Here is a 19,054-nt window from a genome sequence, read left to right as displayed (position 1 = left end):
TATTCTGCTCTTAACCCTTTTTTTAACTCCCCCTCCCCAATTCTCCCTGCTGATGCAGAAAATGCTCCCGGAAGGGGGGAGCCGGCCCTGCGCCTTGCCCACCCCCAGCAAACGGGGGACCCCAAAATGCTTGGGAGCCGGAGGAGCAGCTGCTCCCTCATGGTGCTGGAGTTGCATCCTTTGGGCATCTCTCCTGCGGCCAAATACGCCCTGACGCCAGGGTGAGGGGCTGACACCAGCCCAGCCCTGCGGTACCTGCCTTTGGCGGAGGGCAGGTTGCTCCCAGCTGCGAGTGGAGCATCCTGGGGACATTCGGGGAAAGGTGGGTGCCCAGCCATGCCGGGGGGGGGGGGGAAGCGGGTGGTGGTCCGGGGGCTCTGCCTTCGCGCCGGGCTCTGCAGCACAGCCTGACCTACTTTCTCCGGCGGCGCAGCCACGCCAGCCGCAGCAGCGGCGCGGGGTTTCTTGTCCCCTCCAACACGTACAGATGTCTTCTTATAAACCAGCAGTGAGATCGCGGCGGGGCTGGCCAGGGCCCCCTTCCTGCCACCTCGCAGCATTGGCTGTCCTCTCCCTTGCCTGTGGCTCGCCACCTTTGAACGGGCACCCTCCTTTCCCTCCCCTTCCCCAAAAAATTCATGGCACATCTCAGCCAAGAGGAGGATTTATTGATCGTCTTATCTGTCTCTAATCCCAGCCGGAGCGCCGCGATAAATGAAGTCGGCTAAATAAAATGCCTTCCTGCAAAGTCTCAGTGTTGAAAGCAGCTGGCTACCTAGTGGGGTGCAAAGCGGGGAGCAGCCCCCCAGGGACCCCAGACCCACCTGCGGAGGGAAGAGCAGCCCGTGACGGCAAAGGCATTGAAGCGAGGATTAACGCGCTGCGAACACCCATCGGAAGCTGATGGCAGGGGTGGGGGGACAAACCAAACCCAAACCACTCCATCTAATCGATGGTAAGCAGTTTAAACACTGTTTCTCTGCAGTTCAGGGAGCCCTAATTCCAGGCATGACCTGAATCTCTTTAAAGAGAGAAGGGAAGGGGGGGGGGGAGCAGGGAGGCAAGGAGGGGGGGCAGAGCCAGAAATGCTGGGGGATGCTAATTTGTCCCCGTTCCCTCTCTGCAGAACAGCATCTGGGAGAAAAAGCACCTGCTACGGAGAAGGGACCCCCACGGAGCAGAGATCCGATGATGCGTGCTCACAGAAATCCCTGTTACCCAGCCTGTACTGAAAACGCTCGACACAAGAGCAGGCAGGGTGACGGACGCTGCCGTCTTCGTGAGACGAGCCTGGGGTGTAGCAGGCAGAGCACCAGGCCACCTCCTCGGCACCAACAAGCCCGCAAAGCAGTCTCCAGCCCACCACAACGCGAGGAGGGAGCAGGGGAGACACGAGCGAGCGCAGCCCGAATGTGGCACGGCCGTATCCAGGTCAGCTGGCGAGCCTGCCGGGAAGCGCGGGCGCGGGCTATAAAAAAGCATGGGCGAGATGCTGGGAGCATCCTAGAGCAGCAAGGAAGAGGTCGGGGTGGCCCTGCCCTCTAAGCGACGGGTGCCAGGGTGGCGATGGGCCGCAGAGGATGGCGCTGGCCACGCAGGATCGTGGGCAAGCGCCCTTCTCCCTGGGATTTCCGATGTAATGATCCGTAAGACAGCACCGACTAAGAGTTACTGCCGGTTTTCCGAAGGGAGACGGGGTGTGGAGGAAGGGGGAATGAGATTGCCGACAGGGCAGGGTTGGCAGCAGGAGAGGAGTGGTTTGGTACCCACAGCCCTACGCCGAGGAGGAGGAGGAGGAAGAGGAGGAACTGCCATGCCCTGCACCCCGCTGGTGCGTGGCACCGAGCAGCAGTGCTCCTTCAGCAGGGAGGTGCCGTGGGGAGCACCAGCCCGGGACCCCACTCTGCGAGGGAGCAGACATCCCAGGTGCACTGGTGTGGGTACGAGGCCATCAACCCGAGGAGCCTGTCATGCCTGCGAGCCTGCTCCTGGACAGGGTGCGTGCGTGTGGCCAAGAGCCTTTCCTTTAGCTCGGCATGGCCCCAAACCCACTACAGCCAACGGGGAGAGGCAAGGCTGCACTGGGCTTTGATCCCAAGCTGTTCCCGCCCTGCTGCCCTCCTGTCACCCCGTGCCACAATGACCCCTCTGCTCTCCCAAGAAGAATCACAAATTTGCCCCCAACACCTCCTGGGACACCTGAGCTTTGCCAGACCCCGTGCCATGCACCGCAGAGCAAAGGGTTCATGGGTGATGGGGGGAAAAGGCTGGGATGTCCAGTCCCCCCATAACCCCCCAGGACCCATGTGGGCCGCCGTCGCTGCAGCCCCCCCCGTTCCAACTTGGGTAGAGCCTGGCAGGGCGCGCAGGGAGCTGTCAGGCCCCATCATGACTCAAGCAGTCATTTCTCCCTTCAAGCCAGAAAAAAAAAATAAAAAAATTAAAAAATAAAAATCTGACAAGCGGTTGAAAAACTGGAGATAAACAGAGGGGAGAGGAGATGGAGGCAGCTAACGAGGTCCCCGGCCCCAGCGCGAGGTGCGAGGAAAGCACAGATGCTGCTCTGGCCGGCAGCGATCCCACCCGCCGGGCACACGGCGCACACACGGGACGGCACTGCCCGGCACAGCCCTGGCACAGCCGGCGGGGACCCGCAGGGCAGCCCCCGGGAGCCGACCCCAGGGTGGCAGAGCAGCCGGCCTCGGGGCCAGGACCCCCGGCAGCCCGTAGGCAGCATCCACACCATCACGTTACAAAGGGATGGTGGGATAGCCTGGCCCCACAGAAACCTGACCGTGCTGCCATGAGCAGGCTGGGAATTGCTCCCAGATTTATTTTTCGCCCGCCTCTCTAAAACACCCACGAGCTTAGCAATGATCAGCTACGGAGGAAGCCAGAGCCCCCAGCCCGACCCCCCGCAGCACCCCGGCTTGCCCCATGGCTGAGCCACCCCCTGCCCCAAGGACCGAAAAAGGAGAAAAGCCAGGAAAACTTGATTCGTACAGTTCAAATCAAATGTGTCACTTCGGTAACAAATTGGCCTGCCTGACTGGCAGAAATAGCTCTGTTAAAATATATATACGTATTATTTTTTTTTTGCTTGCCTTTCCCAAATGAGTTCAAGAATTGGGAGGTTTTAAAGTCCCCGTGGACAGCAAGTCTTTCTGCTCCCTTCCCTGCACCCAGCAAGGTAATTATCTGCCAGGAGCCTGGCCGGGCGATGGCTGGTTACACCGCTAATTAGCAGGAACGAACCAGTCCCCCAGGGCACCCTGGGTCCATCCCGATCCCTCTCTGCCTTCCTCCTCCTCCTCACCCCGGGGCACACAGCAGAAGAGCATCTTGTGTCTAGCATGGCAGCGGGGAGGGTCTTGTCCTCCCCCCTTGGATGTCAGAGGTGCAAACACCCCCCCTGCTCCCCCAAGGGACAAGGGACAGAGGGCAGAAGGACCCCAGAAACTTCTCTGTTGCCAAGAGGCTGCTCCTTGCCGTAAGGCTACCTGGGGGACGAGGACATGGTGGAAAGCACTACTGCTGGTACCCAGAGCCTTGCAAGTTCATTAATTTAGACCCTGCTTCAGCCTCCTCTGGGAGGGATGCTTTGGAAGCAGAGGCTTCCCAGGAAGTCTCCTCTTCCCAAAAGGAAGGGAAAAAATAATACTGAGCTTGGAGACATTTAGCTCACAGGAGAGGCTTTCCACACCTGGACTTCTCTCCTTTTCGCTTCTTGCAAGCTTCCCCATCTCCTCGCTGCCAGCTGCCGCCACCAGGCAAAAGTCACGTTTAAATAAGCCACCAGCTTTGTTTGCAGAAGGGCACAGCGCGAGTCACCCAGACGCCAGGGTGACCGTCTGCTGAGCAGCACGGAAGGCAACCATGGGGGAGCGCTGGAAAGATGCCCCACTTGCACGTGATACGCCGGGAGGAGCATCCCCCGGTGCCTGGCCCAGCAGACGCGCACTTTGTGAGATACGAGGGAGCTGTCGGAGCCCAGACACCCCTACAAGGATGGCTTAGGGCTGCCAGGACGTCACCTTAGGGCTGCCAGGACGTCACGCGGTTGTTCTCCTCAACGGCAGCAGGAATAGGATCTCAATGGACCACACAAATGGACATGCTCTCCATCCTTGGATCTCAGAGTGCAGATCAGCTCAGAACTCAGAGGACAGCTCGGGCTCTCCAGATTTACACCCATCCCTTCCCGACGCTCCAGTGCAAGACCTCCGATGCCCCATGTCACCAGGAGCAGGGACCTTGGATCTCAAGGGAGCAGCAACAGCAAGAACTGGGGCTATTCTCTGCGCTTGCAGGCACCTAAGGTGGGCACCCAGCTCGGAAAGCCTCCCAACACAGCCTGAACCTACTTATCTCTACCAGGACTCAGAGACAAAGCCCCAGATCATCACTCCAGGGGCTCCAGGACTTCCCTGGACCCTACACACATACACAGAGGCTGTCCTCCATCCCCGAGAGGTTCCCACCTCTGGCTGTATGTCCCACCCTGAGGGCTGAACTAGCCCTCAGCCAGCCAGTGCAAGCCCAGGGCTTGCGTGTTCCCGACATCCGCCCCTGCCCGCTCCCCTAGGAGATGCAGAAGGGGGTGATGCTGGTCCGGCGTACCAGGGCTGCCCTCAGCCTTGCAGCCCCACAGAAAGAAGTCGACGGGACACCTCCCGCCATTAACGGGCAGGATCCCGGGCAGTCCCTGGAAGCACCCAAGGGGGAACGAGCACAGGGCTCATCCCCATCTCCCCATCACCGTAAGGAAGACAGCTCTGCCCCCCACTACCCCCCTCTTCCTGCAAGGCTCTGGGGCCCCCACCAAAAGTAGGGAGCTGCTCGGATGCTGCACCACCCCAGATGGACGGGAGGAACAGGCACTCACCCGGACACCGTTCCTGCCTAACTCAAGCTCCTCTTCCCATTCCCCCCACTCAACCAAGAGCAAGACCAGCCTGCAAGCAGCCGCAAGGCAAGCCAGCGACCGCTGCTCCACGCTCACCTGTGCTCTGCCCCTCCGGAGAGCGGCTTGGAGCTGCTCAGCCTTTGCAACAAACTCCCTTCCGCAGCAAGACATCAGCCTGTGGGTGCTGCTCGCCCCTTCCACGCGCTGGCTGCTCTGCCTGCCTTTGGGATTTTTTTCCTTCTTCCCCCCCCACCCCGAAGTGTTTTGAATGTGCAGATGCCCCAGCTTCTTAAAATTCAGCCCGGGGGCGTGGGAAGTGTTTTGGAACATGCCCAAGCTGTCTGCTCCGTGCGTGCGCGCTGCTAAAAACGATCCACCTACAGCCCCCATCTCCTGCACCCGCTTGTCAGCGCTGCCGTGCTTTTCCAAAGATAAGCAAGCTTACACACGCAGCCAGGGATCAAAGCACCGGGAGCAATCCCATCGGGGCGGGGGGGGGCGAGAAACTTCTCCGCTCGGAGTCAGCAGGCAAACTTTTTATGTTGCAGTAGTGAATGAGCAGGGCGGCGGATGGACAACCCTGGGAGCGATGCCCTTGAGCCAGCGCTGCCTCCGTCTCCTCCGCATTACAGCGAGGAAAGAGCATCACCGCAGCACGTGTAGAAAGCAGATACAGAAAACCAATTTTCTTGCTATCAAAGGATGCAGCAGCAGGATCGGGAGGTGAACGCAGCCCCCCTCGTTACAACGGGGATGTCGCAGCAAGGGGCTGCACTATAAAGACGTGTTTAGGATACCCAGCTCCGTAGCTGAGCATCCACGTGGTAGCACGGTCCAAGGGAGCGTAAGGCATCTCCTCCCAAGCAATTCCCAAGTGCTTTACCAACAAATAAATGAGCTACAAAGATTTAATGACTTAACCTGTATAATACCGCTTGTCTAAGACACTAGCAGGCAGCTCTCGGTGGAGCGCAACACCAGAGCAACACCAATTTACACCAGTTCAGCATCTGGCCCTAGCACGTTAAAAAATACCCACAAGGAATATAAAGCACCAAGACTGAGATCTGCCCAGGACAGCCAGGCTGAGTCCTCCCGCCCTGGGCAGGACGTACGATGAAGGCTCCGAGTCCCGAGGGACGAGGACAGCGGGGCCATCTCCAGCACATCAGCCTGGATCTGGATTCACAACACAAGCTGTTCAAAATCAGCGACAACGTTGCGTTTCCCTTTGCTTTTAAATCCCTCCAGCAATCTGGCCTTCAAGTGCTCATCAATCCATTCAGGGCAGTGTCGTCGTCGTTTTCCCCCCCTAGCATCACTTCACTGCAAATTTGAGTGAAATTGATATTTTCCTATCAGAAACATGAAATTTCAAACACAAAGAACATTGGATTTGAAAGCTGACTTTTGTTGGGAAGGTGCCTGTCTCTTTGTTCACAAAAGGGCTCATTTTTCCTGGAAAAGGGCCCAGATTTTGAGTGAAAGATCAATAACATGCAGAAAACGCGTCCTTTTATTTAATTTTGCCACGATACCAAAACGAAAAGAAAGACTCCAATGCTGAGACTGAATGACTTCAAAATATTTTGCATTTGTTTACCCCATTACGATGCTGGAGTATCTATTCAAAGGAGCTCAGTGGGAAGAACGCAGCCTTTGGGGCTCCCTTAGAGCATCCCCCCGGTACCCGCTGGTACCCCACCGGGCACAGCATCCCTGACACCGCTCCAGCCCAACCCCAACCCTTTTTTGCGGGAATTATTAGAGATTTAACCACTGCCGCCTCTGTCCTGCTTTGGATGGAGGCCAGGGAACGCTTGAGGATGACCCTCTGCCCACGCTAATTAGGGGGAAGGGCAATCAACCTTTTATTTCAATTACAGCCTGGATGGGGGGAAGAAAGAAAAGAAAAAAAAAAAAAAACCCACGACGAAGACACAGCATTCAAGATGCTGTGCAACAGTCATGACATGCTGCATCCTCCCCGATCCATATGGGGGAAAACTAACACTTTGGCAAATTTATGAAGATGTGTGAAAGTGATTATATTCCTGAAAATATCTCAAGTGGAACGGCCTACCTGGCATATTTTGTTAGTCATGAAACACGCTCCCTCCACCGACTGTAGTTTGTGGCTTCCCATCTGCTTAAATACTTTAAATACTGAAACTTTCGGGGTTTTTTTTAAGCCAAAAGAGCACGCCGGCGGCAGCAGCATACTGCTGACTCAGGAGCGCGGGACGGCGATGTGCTCACCATCAGCAAAGGGATGCAGAAGATGCCACGCCAAGAGAGCGGAGGATTCACCACACGGGTGATAACTCCTGCTTCTGGCCAAGAAATGCAAGAGATCGGCTTGTATGAATTAAATTAAGAGCGTCCGGCAAGAGAGCTCCAAGTGCAAACCAAAAGGAGAATATTTTGGGTAAAGCATGGGCGTGAAAGGGAAAAGGTTAAAGGGAAGAAATGGCTCTGGTTTGCCATTTTCATTTCATTTTGCCAGAAATAAAATCAAGGGGTGTAAAGCTTAGAAGTCCCCACTGCCGAGCCCAGCTTTTATCGAGAGATGTGGTTTATTGGGCACTTGGTTCAGGGCAGCCTAAATTCCTGATTCCTGCTTTCACGGGGAGCGATGCCCCTGTCATCCAAGGCACCCCGAGACGGCGCTGGCATCCTCCTGGAGGGACCCGGCTGCCTCCCCCCGCCTCACCGCCCTCTCCTGCTCTTTAGTTAATAGCTTCTATTTTAAACCCCTGGCTGGAGTCGCTCTGACCACCGCGGCGGGAGGCGGGGTGGGCACGCACGGGGACGCAGCCAGAGCTCAGCACCACGGCAGCACGCCGGGAAGAGCGGGCAAGCCCCAGCGAAGGCAGCTGCCTGGACGTACGCGGCAGGGCTTCGGCAGCGGGTGCAAAGGAAACCAGGATTGCTCAGCTCGAAGGAGATGGCGAAGGGGGAACCGCAGCAGCGGAGAAACTTCCCCGAAATAGCTCAAAACATCCCCAGCGGCCTTCCCTGGAGGTGCCCTTAGACGCGCTCGGGCATCCCGCACCCTGGGCAAACTCTGGGTATAAGCACAAATCCATTTAACCACAAAGGGTAAGTTGTCATTTCAGCAGTTACCTACTAGTCACACAAGGGAACGACAATTGCGTCCTGCAAAGCGACGGTGCATAGTACTCACGGTGTAACTACAGTGTAATTACTCTTAGCCTGATTATGGAGAATGATCCGACGAGATGGGAGCATCTCGGCCGAATCGCCTCCTCCCCGGGGCGCGTGGGCTGCGCTATAGAAACCCCAGCTATAGCTATATGGAAAGTAGAGCAGAGACCAGTAGATGATGATGAACGTTTTCCCAAATGGCAGTGCAAAGCTGAATATTAGGTGATTTATTGTGGATTCCCTCCAAGTGAAAATCTCTCCTACCATGGTGGTTTTTTTACAGCTCATTTGGCTTTTCATTTGCGGAACGGCTTTCTGCTGTTTCCTCTTGCAGGATGGGGCCTCATCATTTGTGTTTTCTTACAGATTTTTTTATTTTTTCTTTCTCCTAGGTGAAAACCATCTTTCCTCCTGTTCTCTGTGAACCTAATTCTGCATTCCCAGCTGGTGTGTGAGAGTATTGGAGTTACTCCCACTTTCCAGGGGGATAAATCATGTCGGATGCAGGGGCTTTTGTTCAAGGTCCAATACCTGGAGGAGGAGTTTCTCCTTCCAAATGGAGATAGTCCCCGGGAGAAATAATCCCACTGGAAATAATCCAGTGCAAAGAGGGTTTATTGCATCTTTTTAAAGGCTCTTTCTTACTGACAATTGATGAGTTCATAGCTACCAATATCCATTAGAGGGTTTATTTTATTTCTTGTTAGGAAATAAAATAAAAAGGCAGAGCCTGAGAAGAGTAAAACCAGCCACAGAGACTGAAGGCTGACAGCAGCTGCCTGGCAGACAGTGAGTGAAAATGCTCTGACAAGATGAAATGTTTTTTCTTTCATTGAAATCACTCCCTTTCCGAATGACTAATACGCAGCTATCGCACCATGGATATTTCCAGAGTGATGAGATGTTTTTAAAATATCTCACTGTGCCTCAAAATATCTCACTCTGGCTCAATAGATCATCCAAAACACCACCCACGGAAATCATAAATAAATAGATACTATATTGCCGTTAAAGAGCAGACTGGCCAGGGCCAGGGCAGCATCCTTCATCGGCAAGTAAATGAGGCCACTGAACTCCTCACCTCGGTGCGCGGCTCCCGCAGCGAGGCTTTTCGGAGATGGAGACGCAAGCCCTTGCAAACAGAGTTGGACATCGTCTCTTCTCCCCAGCCTCTTTGCAGATCTGTCCCATACAGATTAGCTCCTCGATGTTGCACGCGTTGCAACGGACTCCACGGTACCGAACATCGGCACCGTGGTACCAGCAACCACTGGTGCTCACTGGTGGCCCCCAAGAAGGTGGCTGATGGGCTCTTGCCTGTGCAACAGCTTCAAACCCCAAGCAGCAGGACCCAGAAACACTCCATCCTATTCCCTCCTCATCCAGCCATGCTGCCGAGTCCCCTTTGCACATCGCTCCCCCGTCGGCAAGCGGAGAGGGTGCGGAAAGGACACCCACGCCCTGGGAACAGCCGGTGTTCGGGTGACGCGCCGGCGGGGGTGCCAGCCCGGCAGCCCCCACAGCACCTCGCCCTGCTCCCCCCACCCCCGTCGGCAGGTCCCAGCCCGGCACGCAGCACCCCGCTTCAGAGCCGGGAAACTCCTGCCCTCACGACGAAGGCTCTCAGGAATCGCAACCGAGTGGTTACAAAGCCGCCCCCAGGCAGCTGATTTTGTTTTGGTTTTTTTTACACATTTCAATGCACTCACTCCAGGCTCAGAGAGAAAAAAAAGCAGCAAAATGGTAAGAAGGAGGCACGGAGCGAGGGACCCAAGGGCTGACTTGCCTTGCACGTGCTCCAAGCCTGCTGGGGGGCAGAGGGCTTGTGCCAGACCCCCTGCGCAGTTCTCCTCCCCGCAGGGAAGGGACCTGAGTCCCAGCCCAGGCTCAGACCTGGGTGCAAGGACAACTCCCCTTACTAGCACAAGCAAAGCTCCCAGAGAGCCCAAGGGCAGATGTGCTGTAAAAACTCTCTGAATCCTGCTGGCTCCAGCCGGGCACCAGCCCCAGCCCAGGTGTGACACCCCAACCCGCAGCCCAGCCCATCGCTGCAGCTCCGCATCTGCTGCTCCTCTTCCTCAGGAATCGGGCAACGCTTTTCGTTTTGCTGATTGAAGGAAAAGAGAGCAAATCATTTTGAGGAACTGAAAATGGGCTCCTTTGCTCTTCTCCGCAAGATAAAAAAAATGGTTCAGGTCATCCGGGATACATTGTTCCCAAGTTGTTTCCTCTTTAGAGGCATTTACCGAAGTGTGTTTTGAAACTTTTGGAGATGAAGCGGCTTTTCAGAACAGCCGAGTCAAAATATATCCCTCGGAAACCACAGACAGCTTGACGCTTGTCTTCTTTTTTTTCAAAAGGGATGAAACTACTCGTCCGACACAGCAGGAATTGGTGGCTTCCCTGGGTTTGGGAAAGGAAAACACCTTCCTCGTGGAAATTCAATCCTGCTGCTGACAGACGTGGGGAACCCAGCATCGGGATGCTGCAGCGATGGGCCGTCCACACCCAACATCTCTCGCAGAGCTCTGCCGCCCAACCAGCCTTAGTCCTTCCCGGCAACCTCTGCTTGGCTTTTCCCTCTGATTCCCCTTCCTCCCAGCAGGAACAGGCAACGCTGGGGGGCTGGAGAGACATGACAGAGATGCTGCAAAGGCAGGAGGGAGAAAGCCAAGACCCCGCATTTCCAATGAAGATAGCTCCAACATCTGTCCTCAGCCAGAAATGTATTCACCCGCACAGACACACTCATCAGATGAGGCTCTAAAATATTTACTGCCCAAATATCAATCCTCATAAAGCGAGGCAGCCATTTGGGCTCGGGGAGGGGGAAGGAGATGGGGTGGGTTGTCAATAATGTCATAACCACGGGCAATTTTATGTATCTCTGGAAATGGCCAAGGAACACGCAGTTTGACAGATGTGCAAACGGGTAATGCAGGCTTCCTAGTTATGAGCGTGAGGATGTCAAGAGGAATAGATGAGCAGTAATTCAAAGTATATTGGGCTTAGAGAAGTACACGGGCATCGGAATGAATACGGGATGGGCATCGCGGCAGAGGGAGGGATGGAGAAGGAGAAGGTGGCACGCCGGTCTGGGAACGCGGCCCCTGCCGACGCCACGGAGCGGTGGCGAGGACAGGGGACCCGGGCGGGTATTTGGTGGGCAGAGCCACACTGCCGTGGGCTGTTCCTGCACCAAGGGACATGTCAGCCTGCCTGTGGCTTCCCAGGGCTGGACTGACCTCCACGCTGACTTCTCCTTCTACCTCCTTCCCAACTGCATCTCTGCACAAGCCTCTCCCACCGTGGTGCCGCCTTTCCTTTCCCATGCTGGGAAACTCAAGAGTTTGGCCAAATACCTGCATTTTTCACCAAGAACAGCCAAAAAAAAACCACCAAACCCAACCTCACCAAGAAACCACATCAAGTTTCAAGTTTAAGTTCAGCAGAGCTACTACTTTTTTTTTTTTTTTTTTGGTTTCCAGCTCCAAACTAAAAAACAACCCCCAATGCCGCACCAAGGGCCGCCGCCGCCCCCGGCGCCGCCTCCGAGGCGCGGGCACTGCTCACACCTATGACTACTGCCTTGCCCGGCATTTCCCCATGCCACCCCGGCTGTTTTAAAAAAGCAGCATCGCACAGACGCACGCTACACCTCCAGCCGCACGCTGCCGCCTCCTGCGCACGTTCCCACCCCGGACCCGTGGATCCCAGCGGCACGGAGGACCATGGAGGCTGGCCAGTTTCCAGCAAAAAGTGAAGGTGCTGGAAATAAAGAAAAGCCAAATTAAATAGAAATGAACGATGCTGGGACACGCTTCTCCTCGGGTGTTTGCTTTGGCAGAGGAGTGCTGCAGCACCTTGCAAGGGGGAGCATCAGCTGGTCCCAACTGACCTCACTTAGCAAAGCCCAGGACGGCACACACAGACATCTCAGCTCCGCTCTTTTTTCCCCGAGATTCGCCTCCTTCAGCATTTCTGGCGGTGAAATTCCCACTCCCCCACCTCCTGCAGTGCTCTTCAAAAGGATACAGTCATGGCTGCGGTGGCAGAGCCAAGCACACCCTTCCTCCCTCTCAAGTCCCCCCTGCAGTTCCCGCAGAGAAGTTCATCGTTTTTCCACACCTCGGTGCTTTCGGGGGGGAATTACTCACGAAGGAAAGCAGGCACCCCGCACACCAGCAATCCCCACAAAGGTGACTTTATTTCCCATGGAAAAATCCATGAATCACTCTAAAAGTTAGTCTGGCTTGAACCAAGACACACTGCTCACCATTGTTTATTAAAAAGAATTAAACAGCAATCTTTTTCCTGGCTGATTTTATGAAATATGACTTATCCCAACCATTCACTAGTAAGTTATTGCAACATCCAGCTGCGAAGTTGCCCTGCACGTGCTCTGGGAGCTTTCGCTACGGCTTGTGGGGTGCCACGGGGTTTTGTTAGGTCAAATGACCAATGACTGAATAAGCTCGAATCTTAAGGAATTATTTCCTATAAGTCTCAGACCTTGTCTTTTCACTCCCAGGAGAAACTTCTGGCACTGTCTCCTCCTGCTCGGTGGATAATCCCACCGGAGCCAGGGAGTCCCAGGGTGTTGCAGCCCTGGGCAAGGGGTGACACCGCGAGGAGGAGGGGGAATGGGCAGAGCAGGAGCCCGACACGCGGCAGCGCTCGCAGCCACCAAGCCTCACGCAGGCAGGAGGGAAGGGACAGGCAGGAGCTGGCATCGCTCCGCATGGGCGCAACGGCTCTGACCCGATGAGACAACCAAGCAGGAACAAACTGCTAACAAGAGCTTCTTTCCCAAAACTGTCCTTGCTATAATTTAACTTTTCCACCTGGCAGCACCCGCCTGTGCACAAGAGCTCTGCCGTGACACGGTGTAAGAGCAGTAAACTTCAGTGCCCACAGTTGCAATAGCAGAAGAGAGAGATAATTGCACCTCTCACAGCCTCAGTAACTTCGCTCGGGGAAACTTTTCCTGCTAATGAGGCTGTTCTGGTCTGAAATTCAGTGAGAGTTGAGAGGGCTGGTCCTGCTGCCAGCTCGTGGCAGGTACAGGCAGAGGGCAGGCAGGCATGGGAAGCGCAAGCCAGGGAACCACCGCCATGGTCCCAACCTCATCACTTTGCAGCTTACTGGAGTTTAGCTCTCCTCACTGTACCAGTGAGGAGCCTTGCATTTATTTCTCCTTAAAAACCCCCCAACAAACCACTGTATCAGCTATTGTCTCCTCTGCCTCCTCTTGCCTTTGGCTACGGGCTGGCTTCAAGGCATCTCCCGGCAGAGCTGCACCTGCCATCCAATCCTAGGCCTCTGCAGAGGATTTCTGCATCAGCGCCCACACGCTTACGGGTCCTGGGGAGCCCGTGGCTGGCACCGCCGGGGGGGACTGGGAACAAGCCTCTACACCAGTGAGTGCCAGCTGCTGAGCGGGCCGCCTGGGCTGCAGCAGCTGGAGGCAGAGGTAGCAATTTGTGTGCTCACCTGGAAAGGCAGACATCCTCCCAGCCCTTGCAGAGCTGCTGAGAAATCTGTTCCCAGCCTTTCTCCTAGAAGTAAACACTACCGTACTTGAGCTACGGCGAGAAGGTGCAAAAAACCGTTCTCTCTCTGTCCAGGCACCCTTACGGCAGAGCCAGAGGGGACCCAGCTCTGCGGGACAACCAGCTTCCAGGGACGTGCTTGGAGGGCGGTGGTTGGAGCCAGCTGGGACTCCATCTCTCCTTTCGCAGGGATCCACAGGACCACGTCTGCGGCGTGGCTGTGCTCTGGCACAGCCCCTCGGTGCCCAGCACATCCCAGGGCAGAGCCACCGCTCCTCATCGGCGTGCCGGGCACATGCATCCCAGAGGCACGGGGCTGCTCTCCCTGAATTAAATCCGTGTACCCAAGCGGCGGCAGCAGGAAGGTTTGGAAAAGTAGAGCAAAAAAAGCGAAAGGGAGGGAGGACCAAACCCGCAGCTGAGCGCAGCACGGCAGCTCAGGCTGCAAAGCCAGGGCTGGCGGCATCGCTCCGGTTACCTGCATGACCTTGAGAGCCTGGGACAGGCTGCAAAGACGAGAGGGAAAACCTCCAGCGGCAGCTCTGCATGCTGCCGGGGACAGGGAAAGTCAGGCAGGGTACGGAGAGCTTGGTGCCATTTGGGATGCGCCACCCCAGCGATGGAGCTTGCCGGATGGGCCAGGCTGCTTTTACCTCTCTCTCAGCCCCTTCCCCAAAAACGCAGCTTACAACCCCGTGCCTTCTTTGCGCAGCACTTCACTGGGCCTTGGGTTTTGTTCTCGCATGAGCACATGTGTGGGAAGAGGTGAACGCCCCACGTCAATCCTCTCGGACCCAGTTCTTGCACAGGGCAGCAGCAGGAGGAGGGGCAGGCTCTGCCTGCGCTCCCCAGAGGGAAGGGCAGCCAGCCCCCCCTCTGCCATACAGGAGGCACTGCCAGCATGCAGGCAGGCTCCCCGGATCACAGCGTGCATATCTTGAGAGCTCAGAATAAATATTTAAAGGTGGAGAAAAAAAAACCCTGCTCCTCTCTGCGAGCAAGTTCTCAGTCTTTGCTCTGGGATTTGAGGCAGAGACAGACAGAAATATGACAAAGGAGACGCAGGTTTCAGCAAATCATGGGCACATCAGAAGCGATGGCTTTCAGATGCCGGCGTTGCTGCAAGATAAATTCCCTCCTGGCCATACGCCTGACAACCTCCACAGCCCTTGGGGACTGCAGGTCTGCTCTCTCTGCAGACATGCAATGCTGCAGCGGGCCCACCTCCTTACACCCATCCACCCAGCTGGCGATGGGAGCCAGGGCCTTACCCAAAAATCCCTTTTCGAGCCAGTTAAAACTGGTCCTGGCCTGTGGGGACTCGTGTCCCCCCCTTGCCGTGTCCTGCGAGCATGCCCAAGGTGATGGGCTCTGCATCAGGGTGTCAGGCAAATGCTCCCAAATCCCCGTCCCCGCAGCAGAGCTCTGCCAGAGGAGCAAACCATGACTCGACTTTCTCGATGCCTCACATGAGCGATGGCTGGGGGGAAGGATGGGAGGTGACAGCTCCGCTCAGCTCCCAACAGCCCCACGCTGGGCCATGGCTTGGAGGCGGTGGCCGGAGCAGCCACAGAGAACGGGCTGTTCTGTATGGCAAGGCTGTCCTCAGGATGCTTTTATTTCCAGAGAGAGCTCATTAGCTCTGGTTGTGCAGGAGTTCAGGGGTTTTTTTTTCCCCCTGTTACCAAGAGCTGGCAAACTCCACTGAATAACATCTCTGAGCACGGGTGGAACAAAGACAGGGCACGGGGGGGAGAGCAGCAACAAAACCAGAGATAATCAAAGCTGCTGCTGCAGCCTTACATCACTTACGATCTCTGTCTCGTTTGGATTTCCCAGCTGGAGCGGTCTCTGCTCGCTCAGCACCCGGCATCCTGCGTGCCGGTGCTGGGCCCAGCCCCGCTCACCCCGCCGCTGGGGACTGTCCAGAGCTGGCTGTCCTCAAAGGGGGAAGGAGCTGCAGAGGAGGGTTTGAGATGGTAGGGAACTGGATTCAAGGCTCCCCGGGAGCAGCCCGCTGGATCGGATGGGATGCCAGGACCTAAAGGGGCTTGTGCATGTACACATGCGTGGAGGAAGGCTCTGTCTCCGGCATTGCTACAGGAGGAGTTACATCCTACCCAGGGTGTGCAGCCACCTCCTTACAGAGCCCTGATCCTTCTCACCCATCGCTACACGGTCCAGCACACGCTGCAGGGGATGCAGCCGACAAAACACGTACCAACGGCAGGAGATAAGCCAGCTCCCCATATACAATCACAAGCCCCATTATCTCCTTAACCCTTATGCGATTCACTTATCCGTCCCCGATCTATTCCTCCTTATCTGAATCCTCCTCCTGTTCTTTCTCACCTCTCGCCCTGTGGTCGCCCCAGAAGCGAAGGAGGCTGCAGGAGAGCCTGATGCCCGGGGCTGCCACTCACCACCGCTAATGGGATAGACTCCGATTGACTGGCTCCGGCGATTTAAAGTTAATAAAATGTTAAAAGCAGCCCTATAAATCACCCATGCAGGAAGTGACCTGGACAGGAGGCCTAACGAGTTAGCAGAGGGTTTTATTTAAAAGCCATTTGTCTGAGAAGTGCAACACAAAGAGTCAAATAACTCTTAGGAAAACAGCAGCGCTGGAGCTACCGGGAGGATTAGAACAGGCTGGATATTTATGGCCGAGGATGTCAGCCTCAGCAGCGCTAACCAGCCCCTGCTTCCCCCGGCTGGAGCATCCCGGTTCATCCCAGCTCCATAGGTGCAGGCAGGGAGCTCCCAAAGGGAGCCAAGACAAGCCAGATCCCAGCTCTGGCTTATGTTTTAGCTCACTGGGGCTGCTGCGACCCTCTCGCAGACCTCTCAAAACAAGGGTCTTGTGTCCTCGCCCACCCTGCCATAAGCTGGCGACACCCACATCTTCCTCCAGGCCCCAGCTCTGCGGGCGTAGGGATTGCACGCATGGAGAAGTCGTGATTCCCATATGTTCCCGCACACAGCTGATGCCTCTGTTTGCAAGGAGAAGCTTGAAAACAAGAGGCCCAAAAATCTCAAAACCCAAAACAATCCCAGAAATTGAGTTTTTGGTTTCTAAACCTGATTTCCACTCCTCAGGCGTGAATACTGATATCGCACCCATTGGGACGGCGGTTAGCCCACATCAGCCTCAGCCCTGGCTCACTCTCTGCACACCTACTTCTTTAACCCTAAAAAAACCACCCTACTGCAAACTGCAAAGGGCAGACGAGGTGTTTCACTGGGACAGGGGCTCAGCCCTCTCCCAAACATCCCCCCTCGCTCCCCTCCACAGGAAGCCTCCAAAATACCCCAAAGGCCTTTTACAGTGGGAGGAAATGCGGCGCGTACTTGGGAACCCTCCAGAGCATCATTAAGAGGCAAATTATAGCCAATTATCCTCAGAAGTATATCAGGGAAAGCCAAGGCATTCACAAGGCGCTGGTCCCACCCAAGCCCAGCTCCTTGCAGCAGCCCAGGCTACCTTCAAAAACTACGAGCAAATTCACAGATAGGATACGGTCTGCAAGCAACGGGTTACAGACAGAAAAGATGCGGTCCTTACCTTGGGAGGGATGCGAGAGGCTGGGTGCGGGCGCAGCCGGTTCTCCCCGCCAGCGACGGGCACCTTCCTGGGCGAGTGGGGAAGCCTAACAGCGCCGAGGGGCTGCGGCCGGGGGGCTGCTCCGGCGGCTCTGCGGGTGCTGAAGGCGGCTCATGGCTCCCGGGCGCAGGGGGCTGCGGGCGAGAAGGCACAGGAGACGTCAGGCTGGGAACGCGCGGCCTCGAGCGCCCACTGAGCAAACCCAACCCCACAGCAAGTTCAACTTGAAAGTTAGGAAAGTGAAGAACTTGAAATATTGGCTTTTTTTCCCCTCTCTGCTCCCAAGTCAAGAGGTCTCACTGCCACCTCGGAAATACTAAAGAAAGCAGGTCCTTGACCTGCTGATCTGCGAGCGCTCCTCCCGACTTCAATGCTGAAAGAGAAGCGAGATCCTTTCCTGATGGAGGAGGTGGCACCTTCCCCCTCCTCTAACCAGCTTCACTTTTGTATGCAGCACTATCCTCTCCAGCAAGGGTTTGATTTAATACATTTATTTAGCGGCGAGGTCCCCAAGGCAGAGCTCACATCCTTTTTTTGCGTCTCAAACAGTTTTGAGCAGTCAGTGCTTAACAAATTAATAATAAAGCGATGGTGCCTTGAAAAATAGACTCTCCGGTCCTCAGAAAAGGGGCCGTGTCTCCCAATTACTCCGAAGGGCATCGCTTTAGACCTTGCTGAGCAAATGGTATTTAGCCGCAGCCACCTTTTAATGGGAATGATGTGATCCTGCAACGGCTGCAGTCAAGTGTATCACATCTTAAGATATCCTGATGCTGCACAGCAAGAGGACAGGAAGGAGGAGGGATGGAAGCAAGCGTTAGCTTAGGTATTTTTTAGCATCCATCCCCAAACCAAGGTCTGGCATCCTATCCCAAGTTGCCAGTTACGCTCAGCGTCTCTCGGTCATGAAAAGTATCTGCAAGGTTCATGGTAGAAGCTGGCAAATATTTGCCAAGGATTCTTCCAAATCTCCAAGCCCGCCACGCGCTTGCTGCAAATTTGTTTGCTGATCGTGGTCCTCGCGCTAATTTGCAAATGGAGAGCAAAGAATAAGACGGCCGTACTGTGTAGGGGAAGGCGAGCGAGGAGGATCCTATTCTGTGGGGAAGACGACTCCACTGACCCTAATGAGGGTTCGGTAATTAACACTGGCAGCACTGGAGCACAGGAGGGTCTAACACCCAGCTCCTGATGCTGATTGTGACCGAGGGAAGCGATGTCTCAGCAAAGGCAGCACCGGGGAACGGAAGGATGCTGCTGGGGACGGCGATAGCTGCCTGTCAGCAGTGATTTCCCCAATCCCAGCTCCCAGCGCGGGCACGTTGCAAAGTGGTAGTGGGAAAGCATCCTATCCCCTTCCCCACTCACTCCCCAAAGAGGTTCCCACCAGAGTCACTTCTCCGGCTTCTCCTCTGATCTTGGCACCTTACCAAGCTCCAGGCCAGGCCAAGCGCGCTGCTAATTAGCTGCGTTAATTAATCACAGTTTCCATTGTTTATTCCTTTGTTCTCGCACAAACACCCATGCTGCCTGGCGTGGTAAGCTGCCAGGGCGTTCCCGAGGCTCCAGCATGGCTGCAAAGCGGAGCTGGTGGAGCTGGCCCCAGGGAACGGGGGGGCACTGACCATCCCAAGTGCCACCTGCAGCCGTCAGCAGCATCACAGCCAGGCCATTGTGTCCCCAGCCATGAGGACAGCTGTCTGTCCGTCCCTCCATCAGATCTCCCCCATGGAGACACCCCAGGTTTGCTCCCAGGAGCGGGCACCGCGGCCGGAGCTGGCACATGGCCCTGGCACACCGAAAGCCACCTGCCTCCCCCCGGCT

The 19,054-nt window shown here is 55.7% G+C and overlaps 1 protein-coding gene across 3 annotated transcripts in view; it reads right to left on the bottom strand.

Moving 5' to 3' along the window:
• LINGO1 (leucine rich repeat and Ig domain containing 1) overlaps positions 1-19,054 on the bottom strand; it is a 159,932-nt gene that overhangs the window by 127,709 nt on the left and 13,169 nt on the right. The window contains exon 2 of one of the 3 annotated variants that reach the window (XM_075764706.1): positions 17,192-17,364. The gene's annotated coding sequence lies outside the window, so the exon portion shown is untranslated. Of the gene's footprint in view, positions 1-5,002; positions 5,112-11,972; positions 11,992-17,191; positions 17,365-19,054 lie in introns of those variants that run through there. The other 2 variants (XM_075764705.1, XM_075764707.1) reach the window with 2 other exon arrangements.

This window comes from Balearica regulorum, chromosome 12 (genome assembly GCF_011004875.1).
Source record: "Balearica regulorum gibbericeps isolate bBalReg1 chromosome 12, bBalReg1.pri, whole genome shotgun sequence".
NCBI lineage: Eukaryota > Metazoa > Chordata > Aves > Gruiformes > Gruidae > Balearica > Balearica regulorum.
The sequence above is the reverse complement of the archived record's forward strand: the minus strand, read 5'-3'. Positions and strand labels throughout refer to the sequence as shown.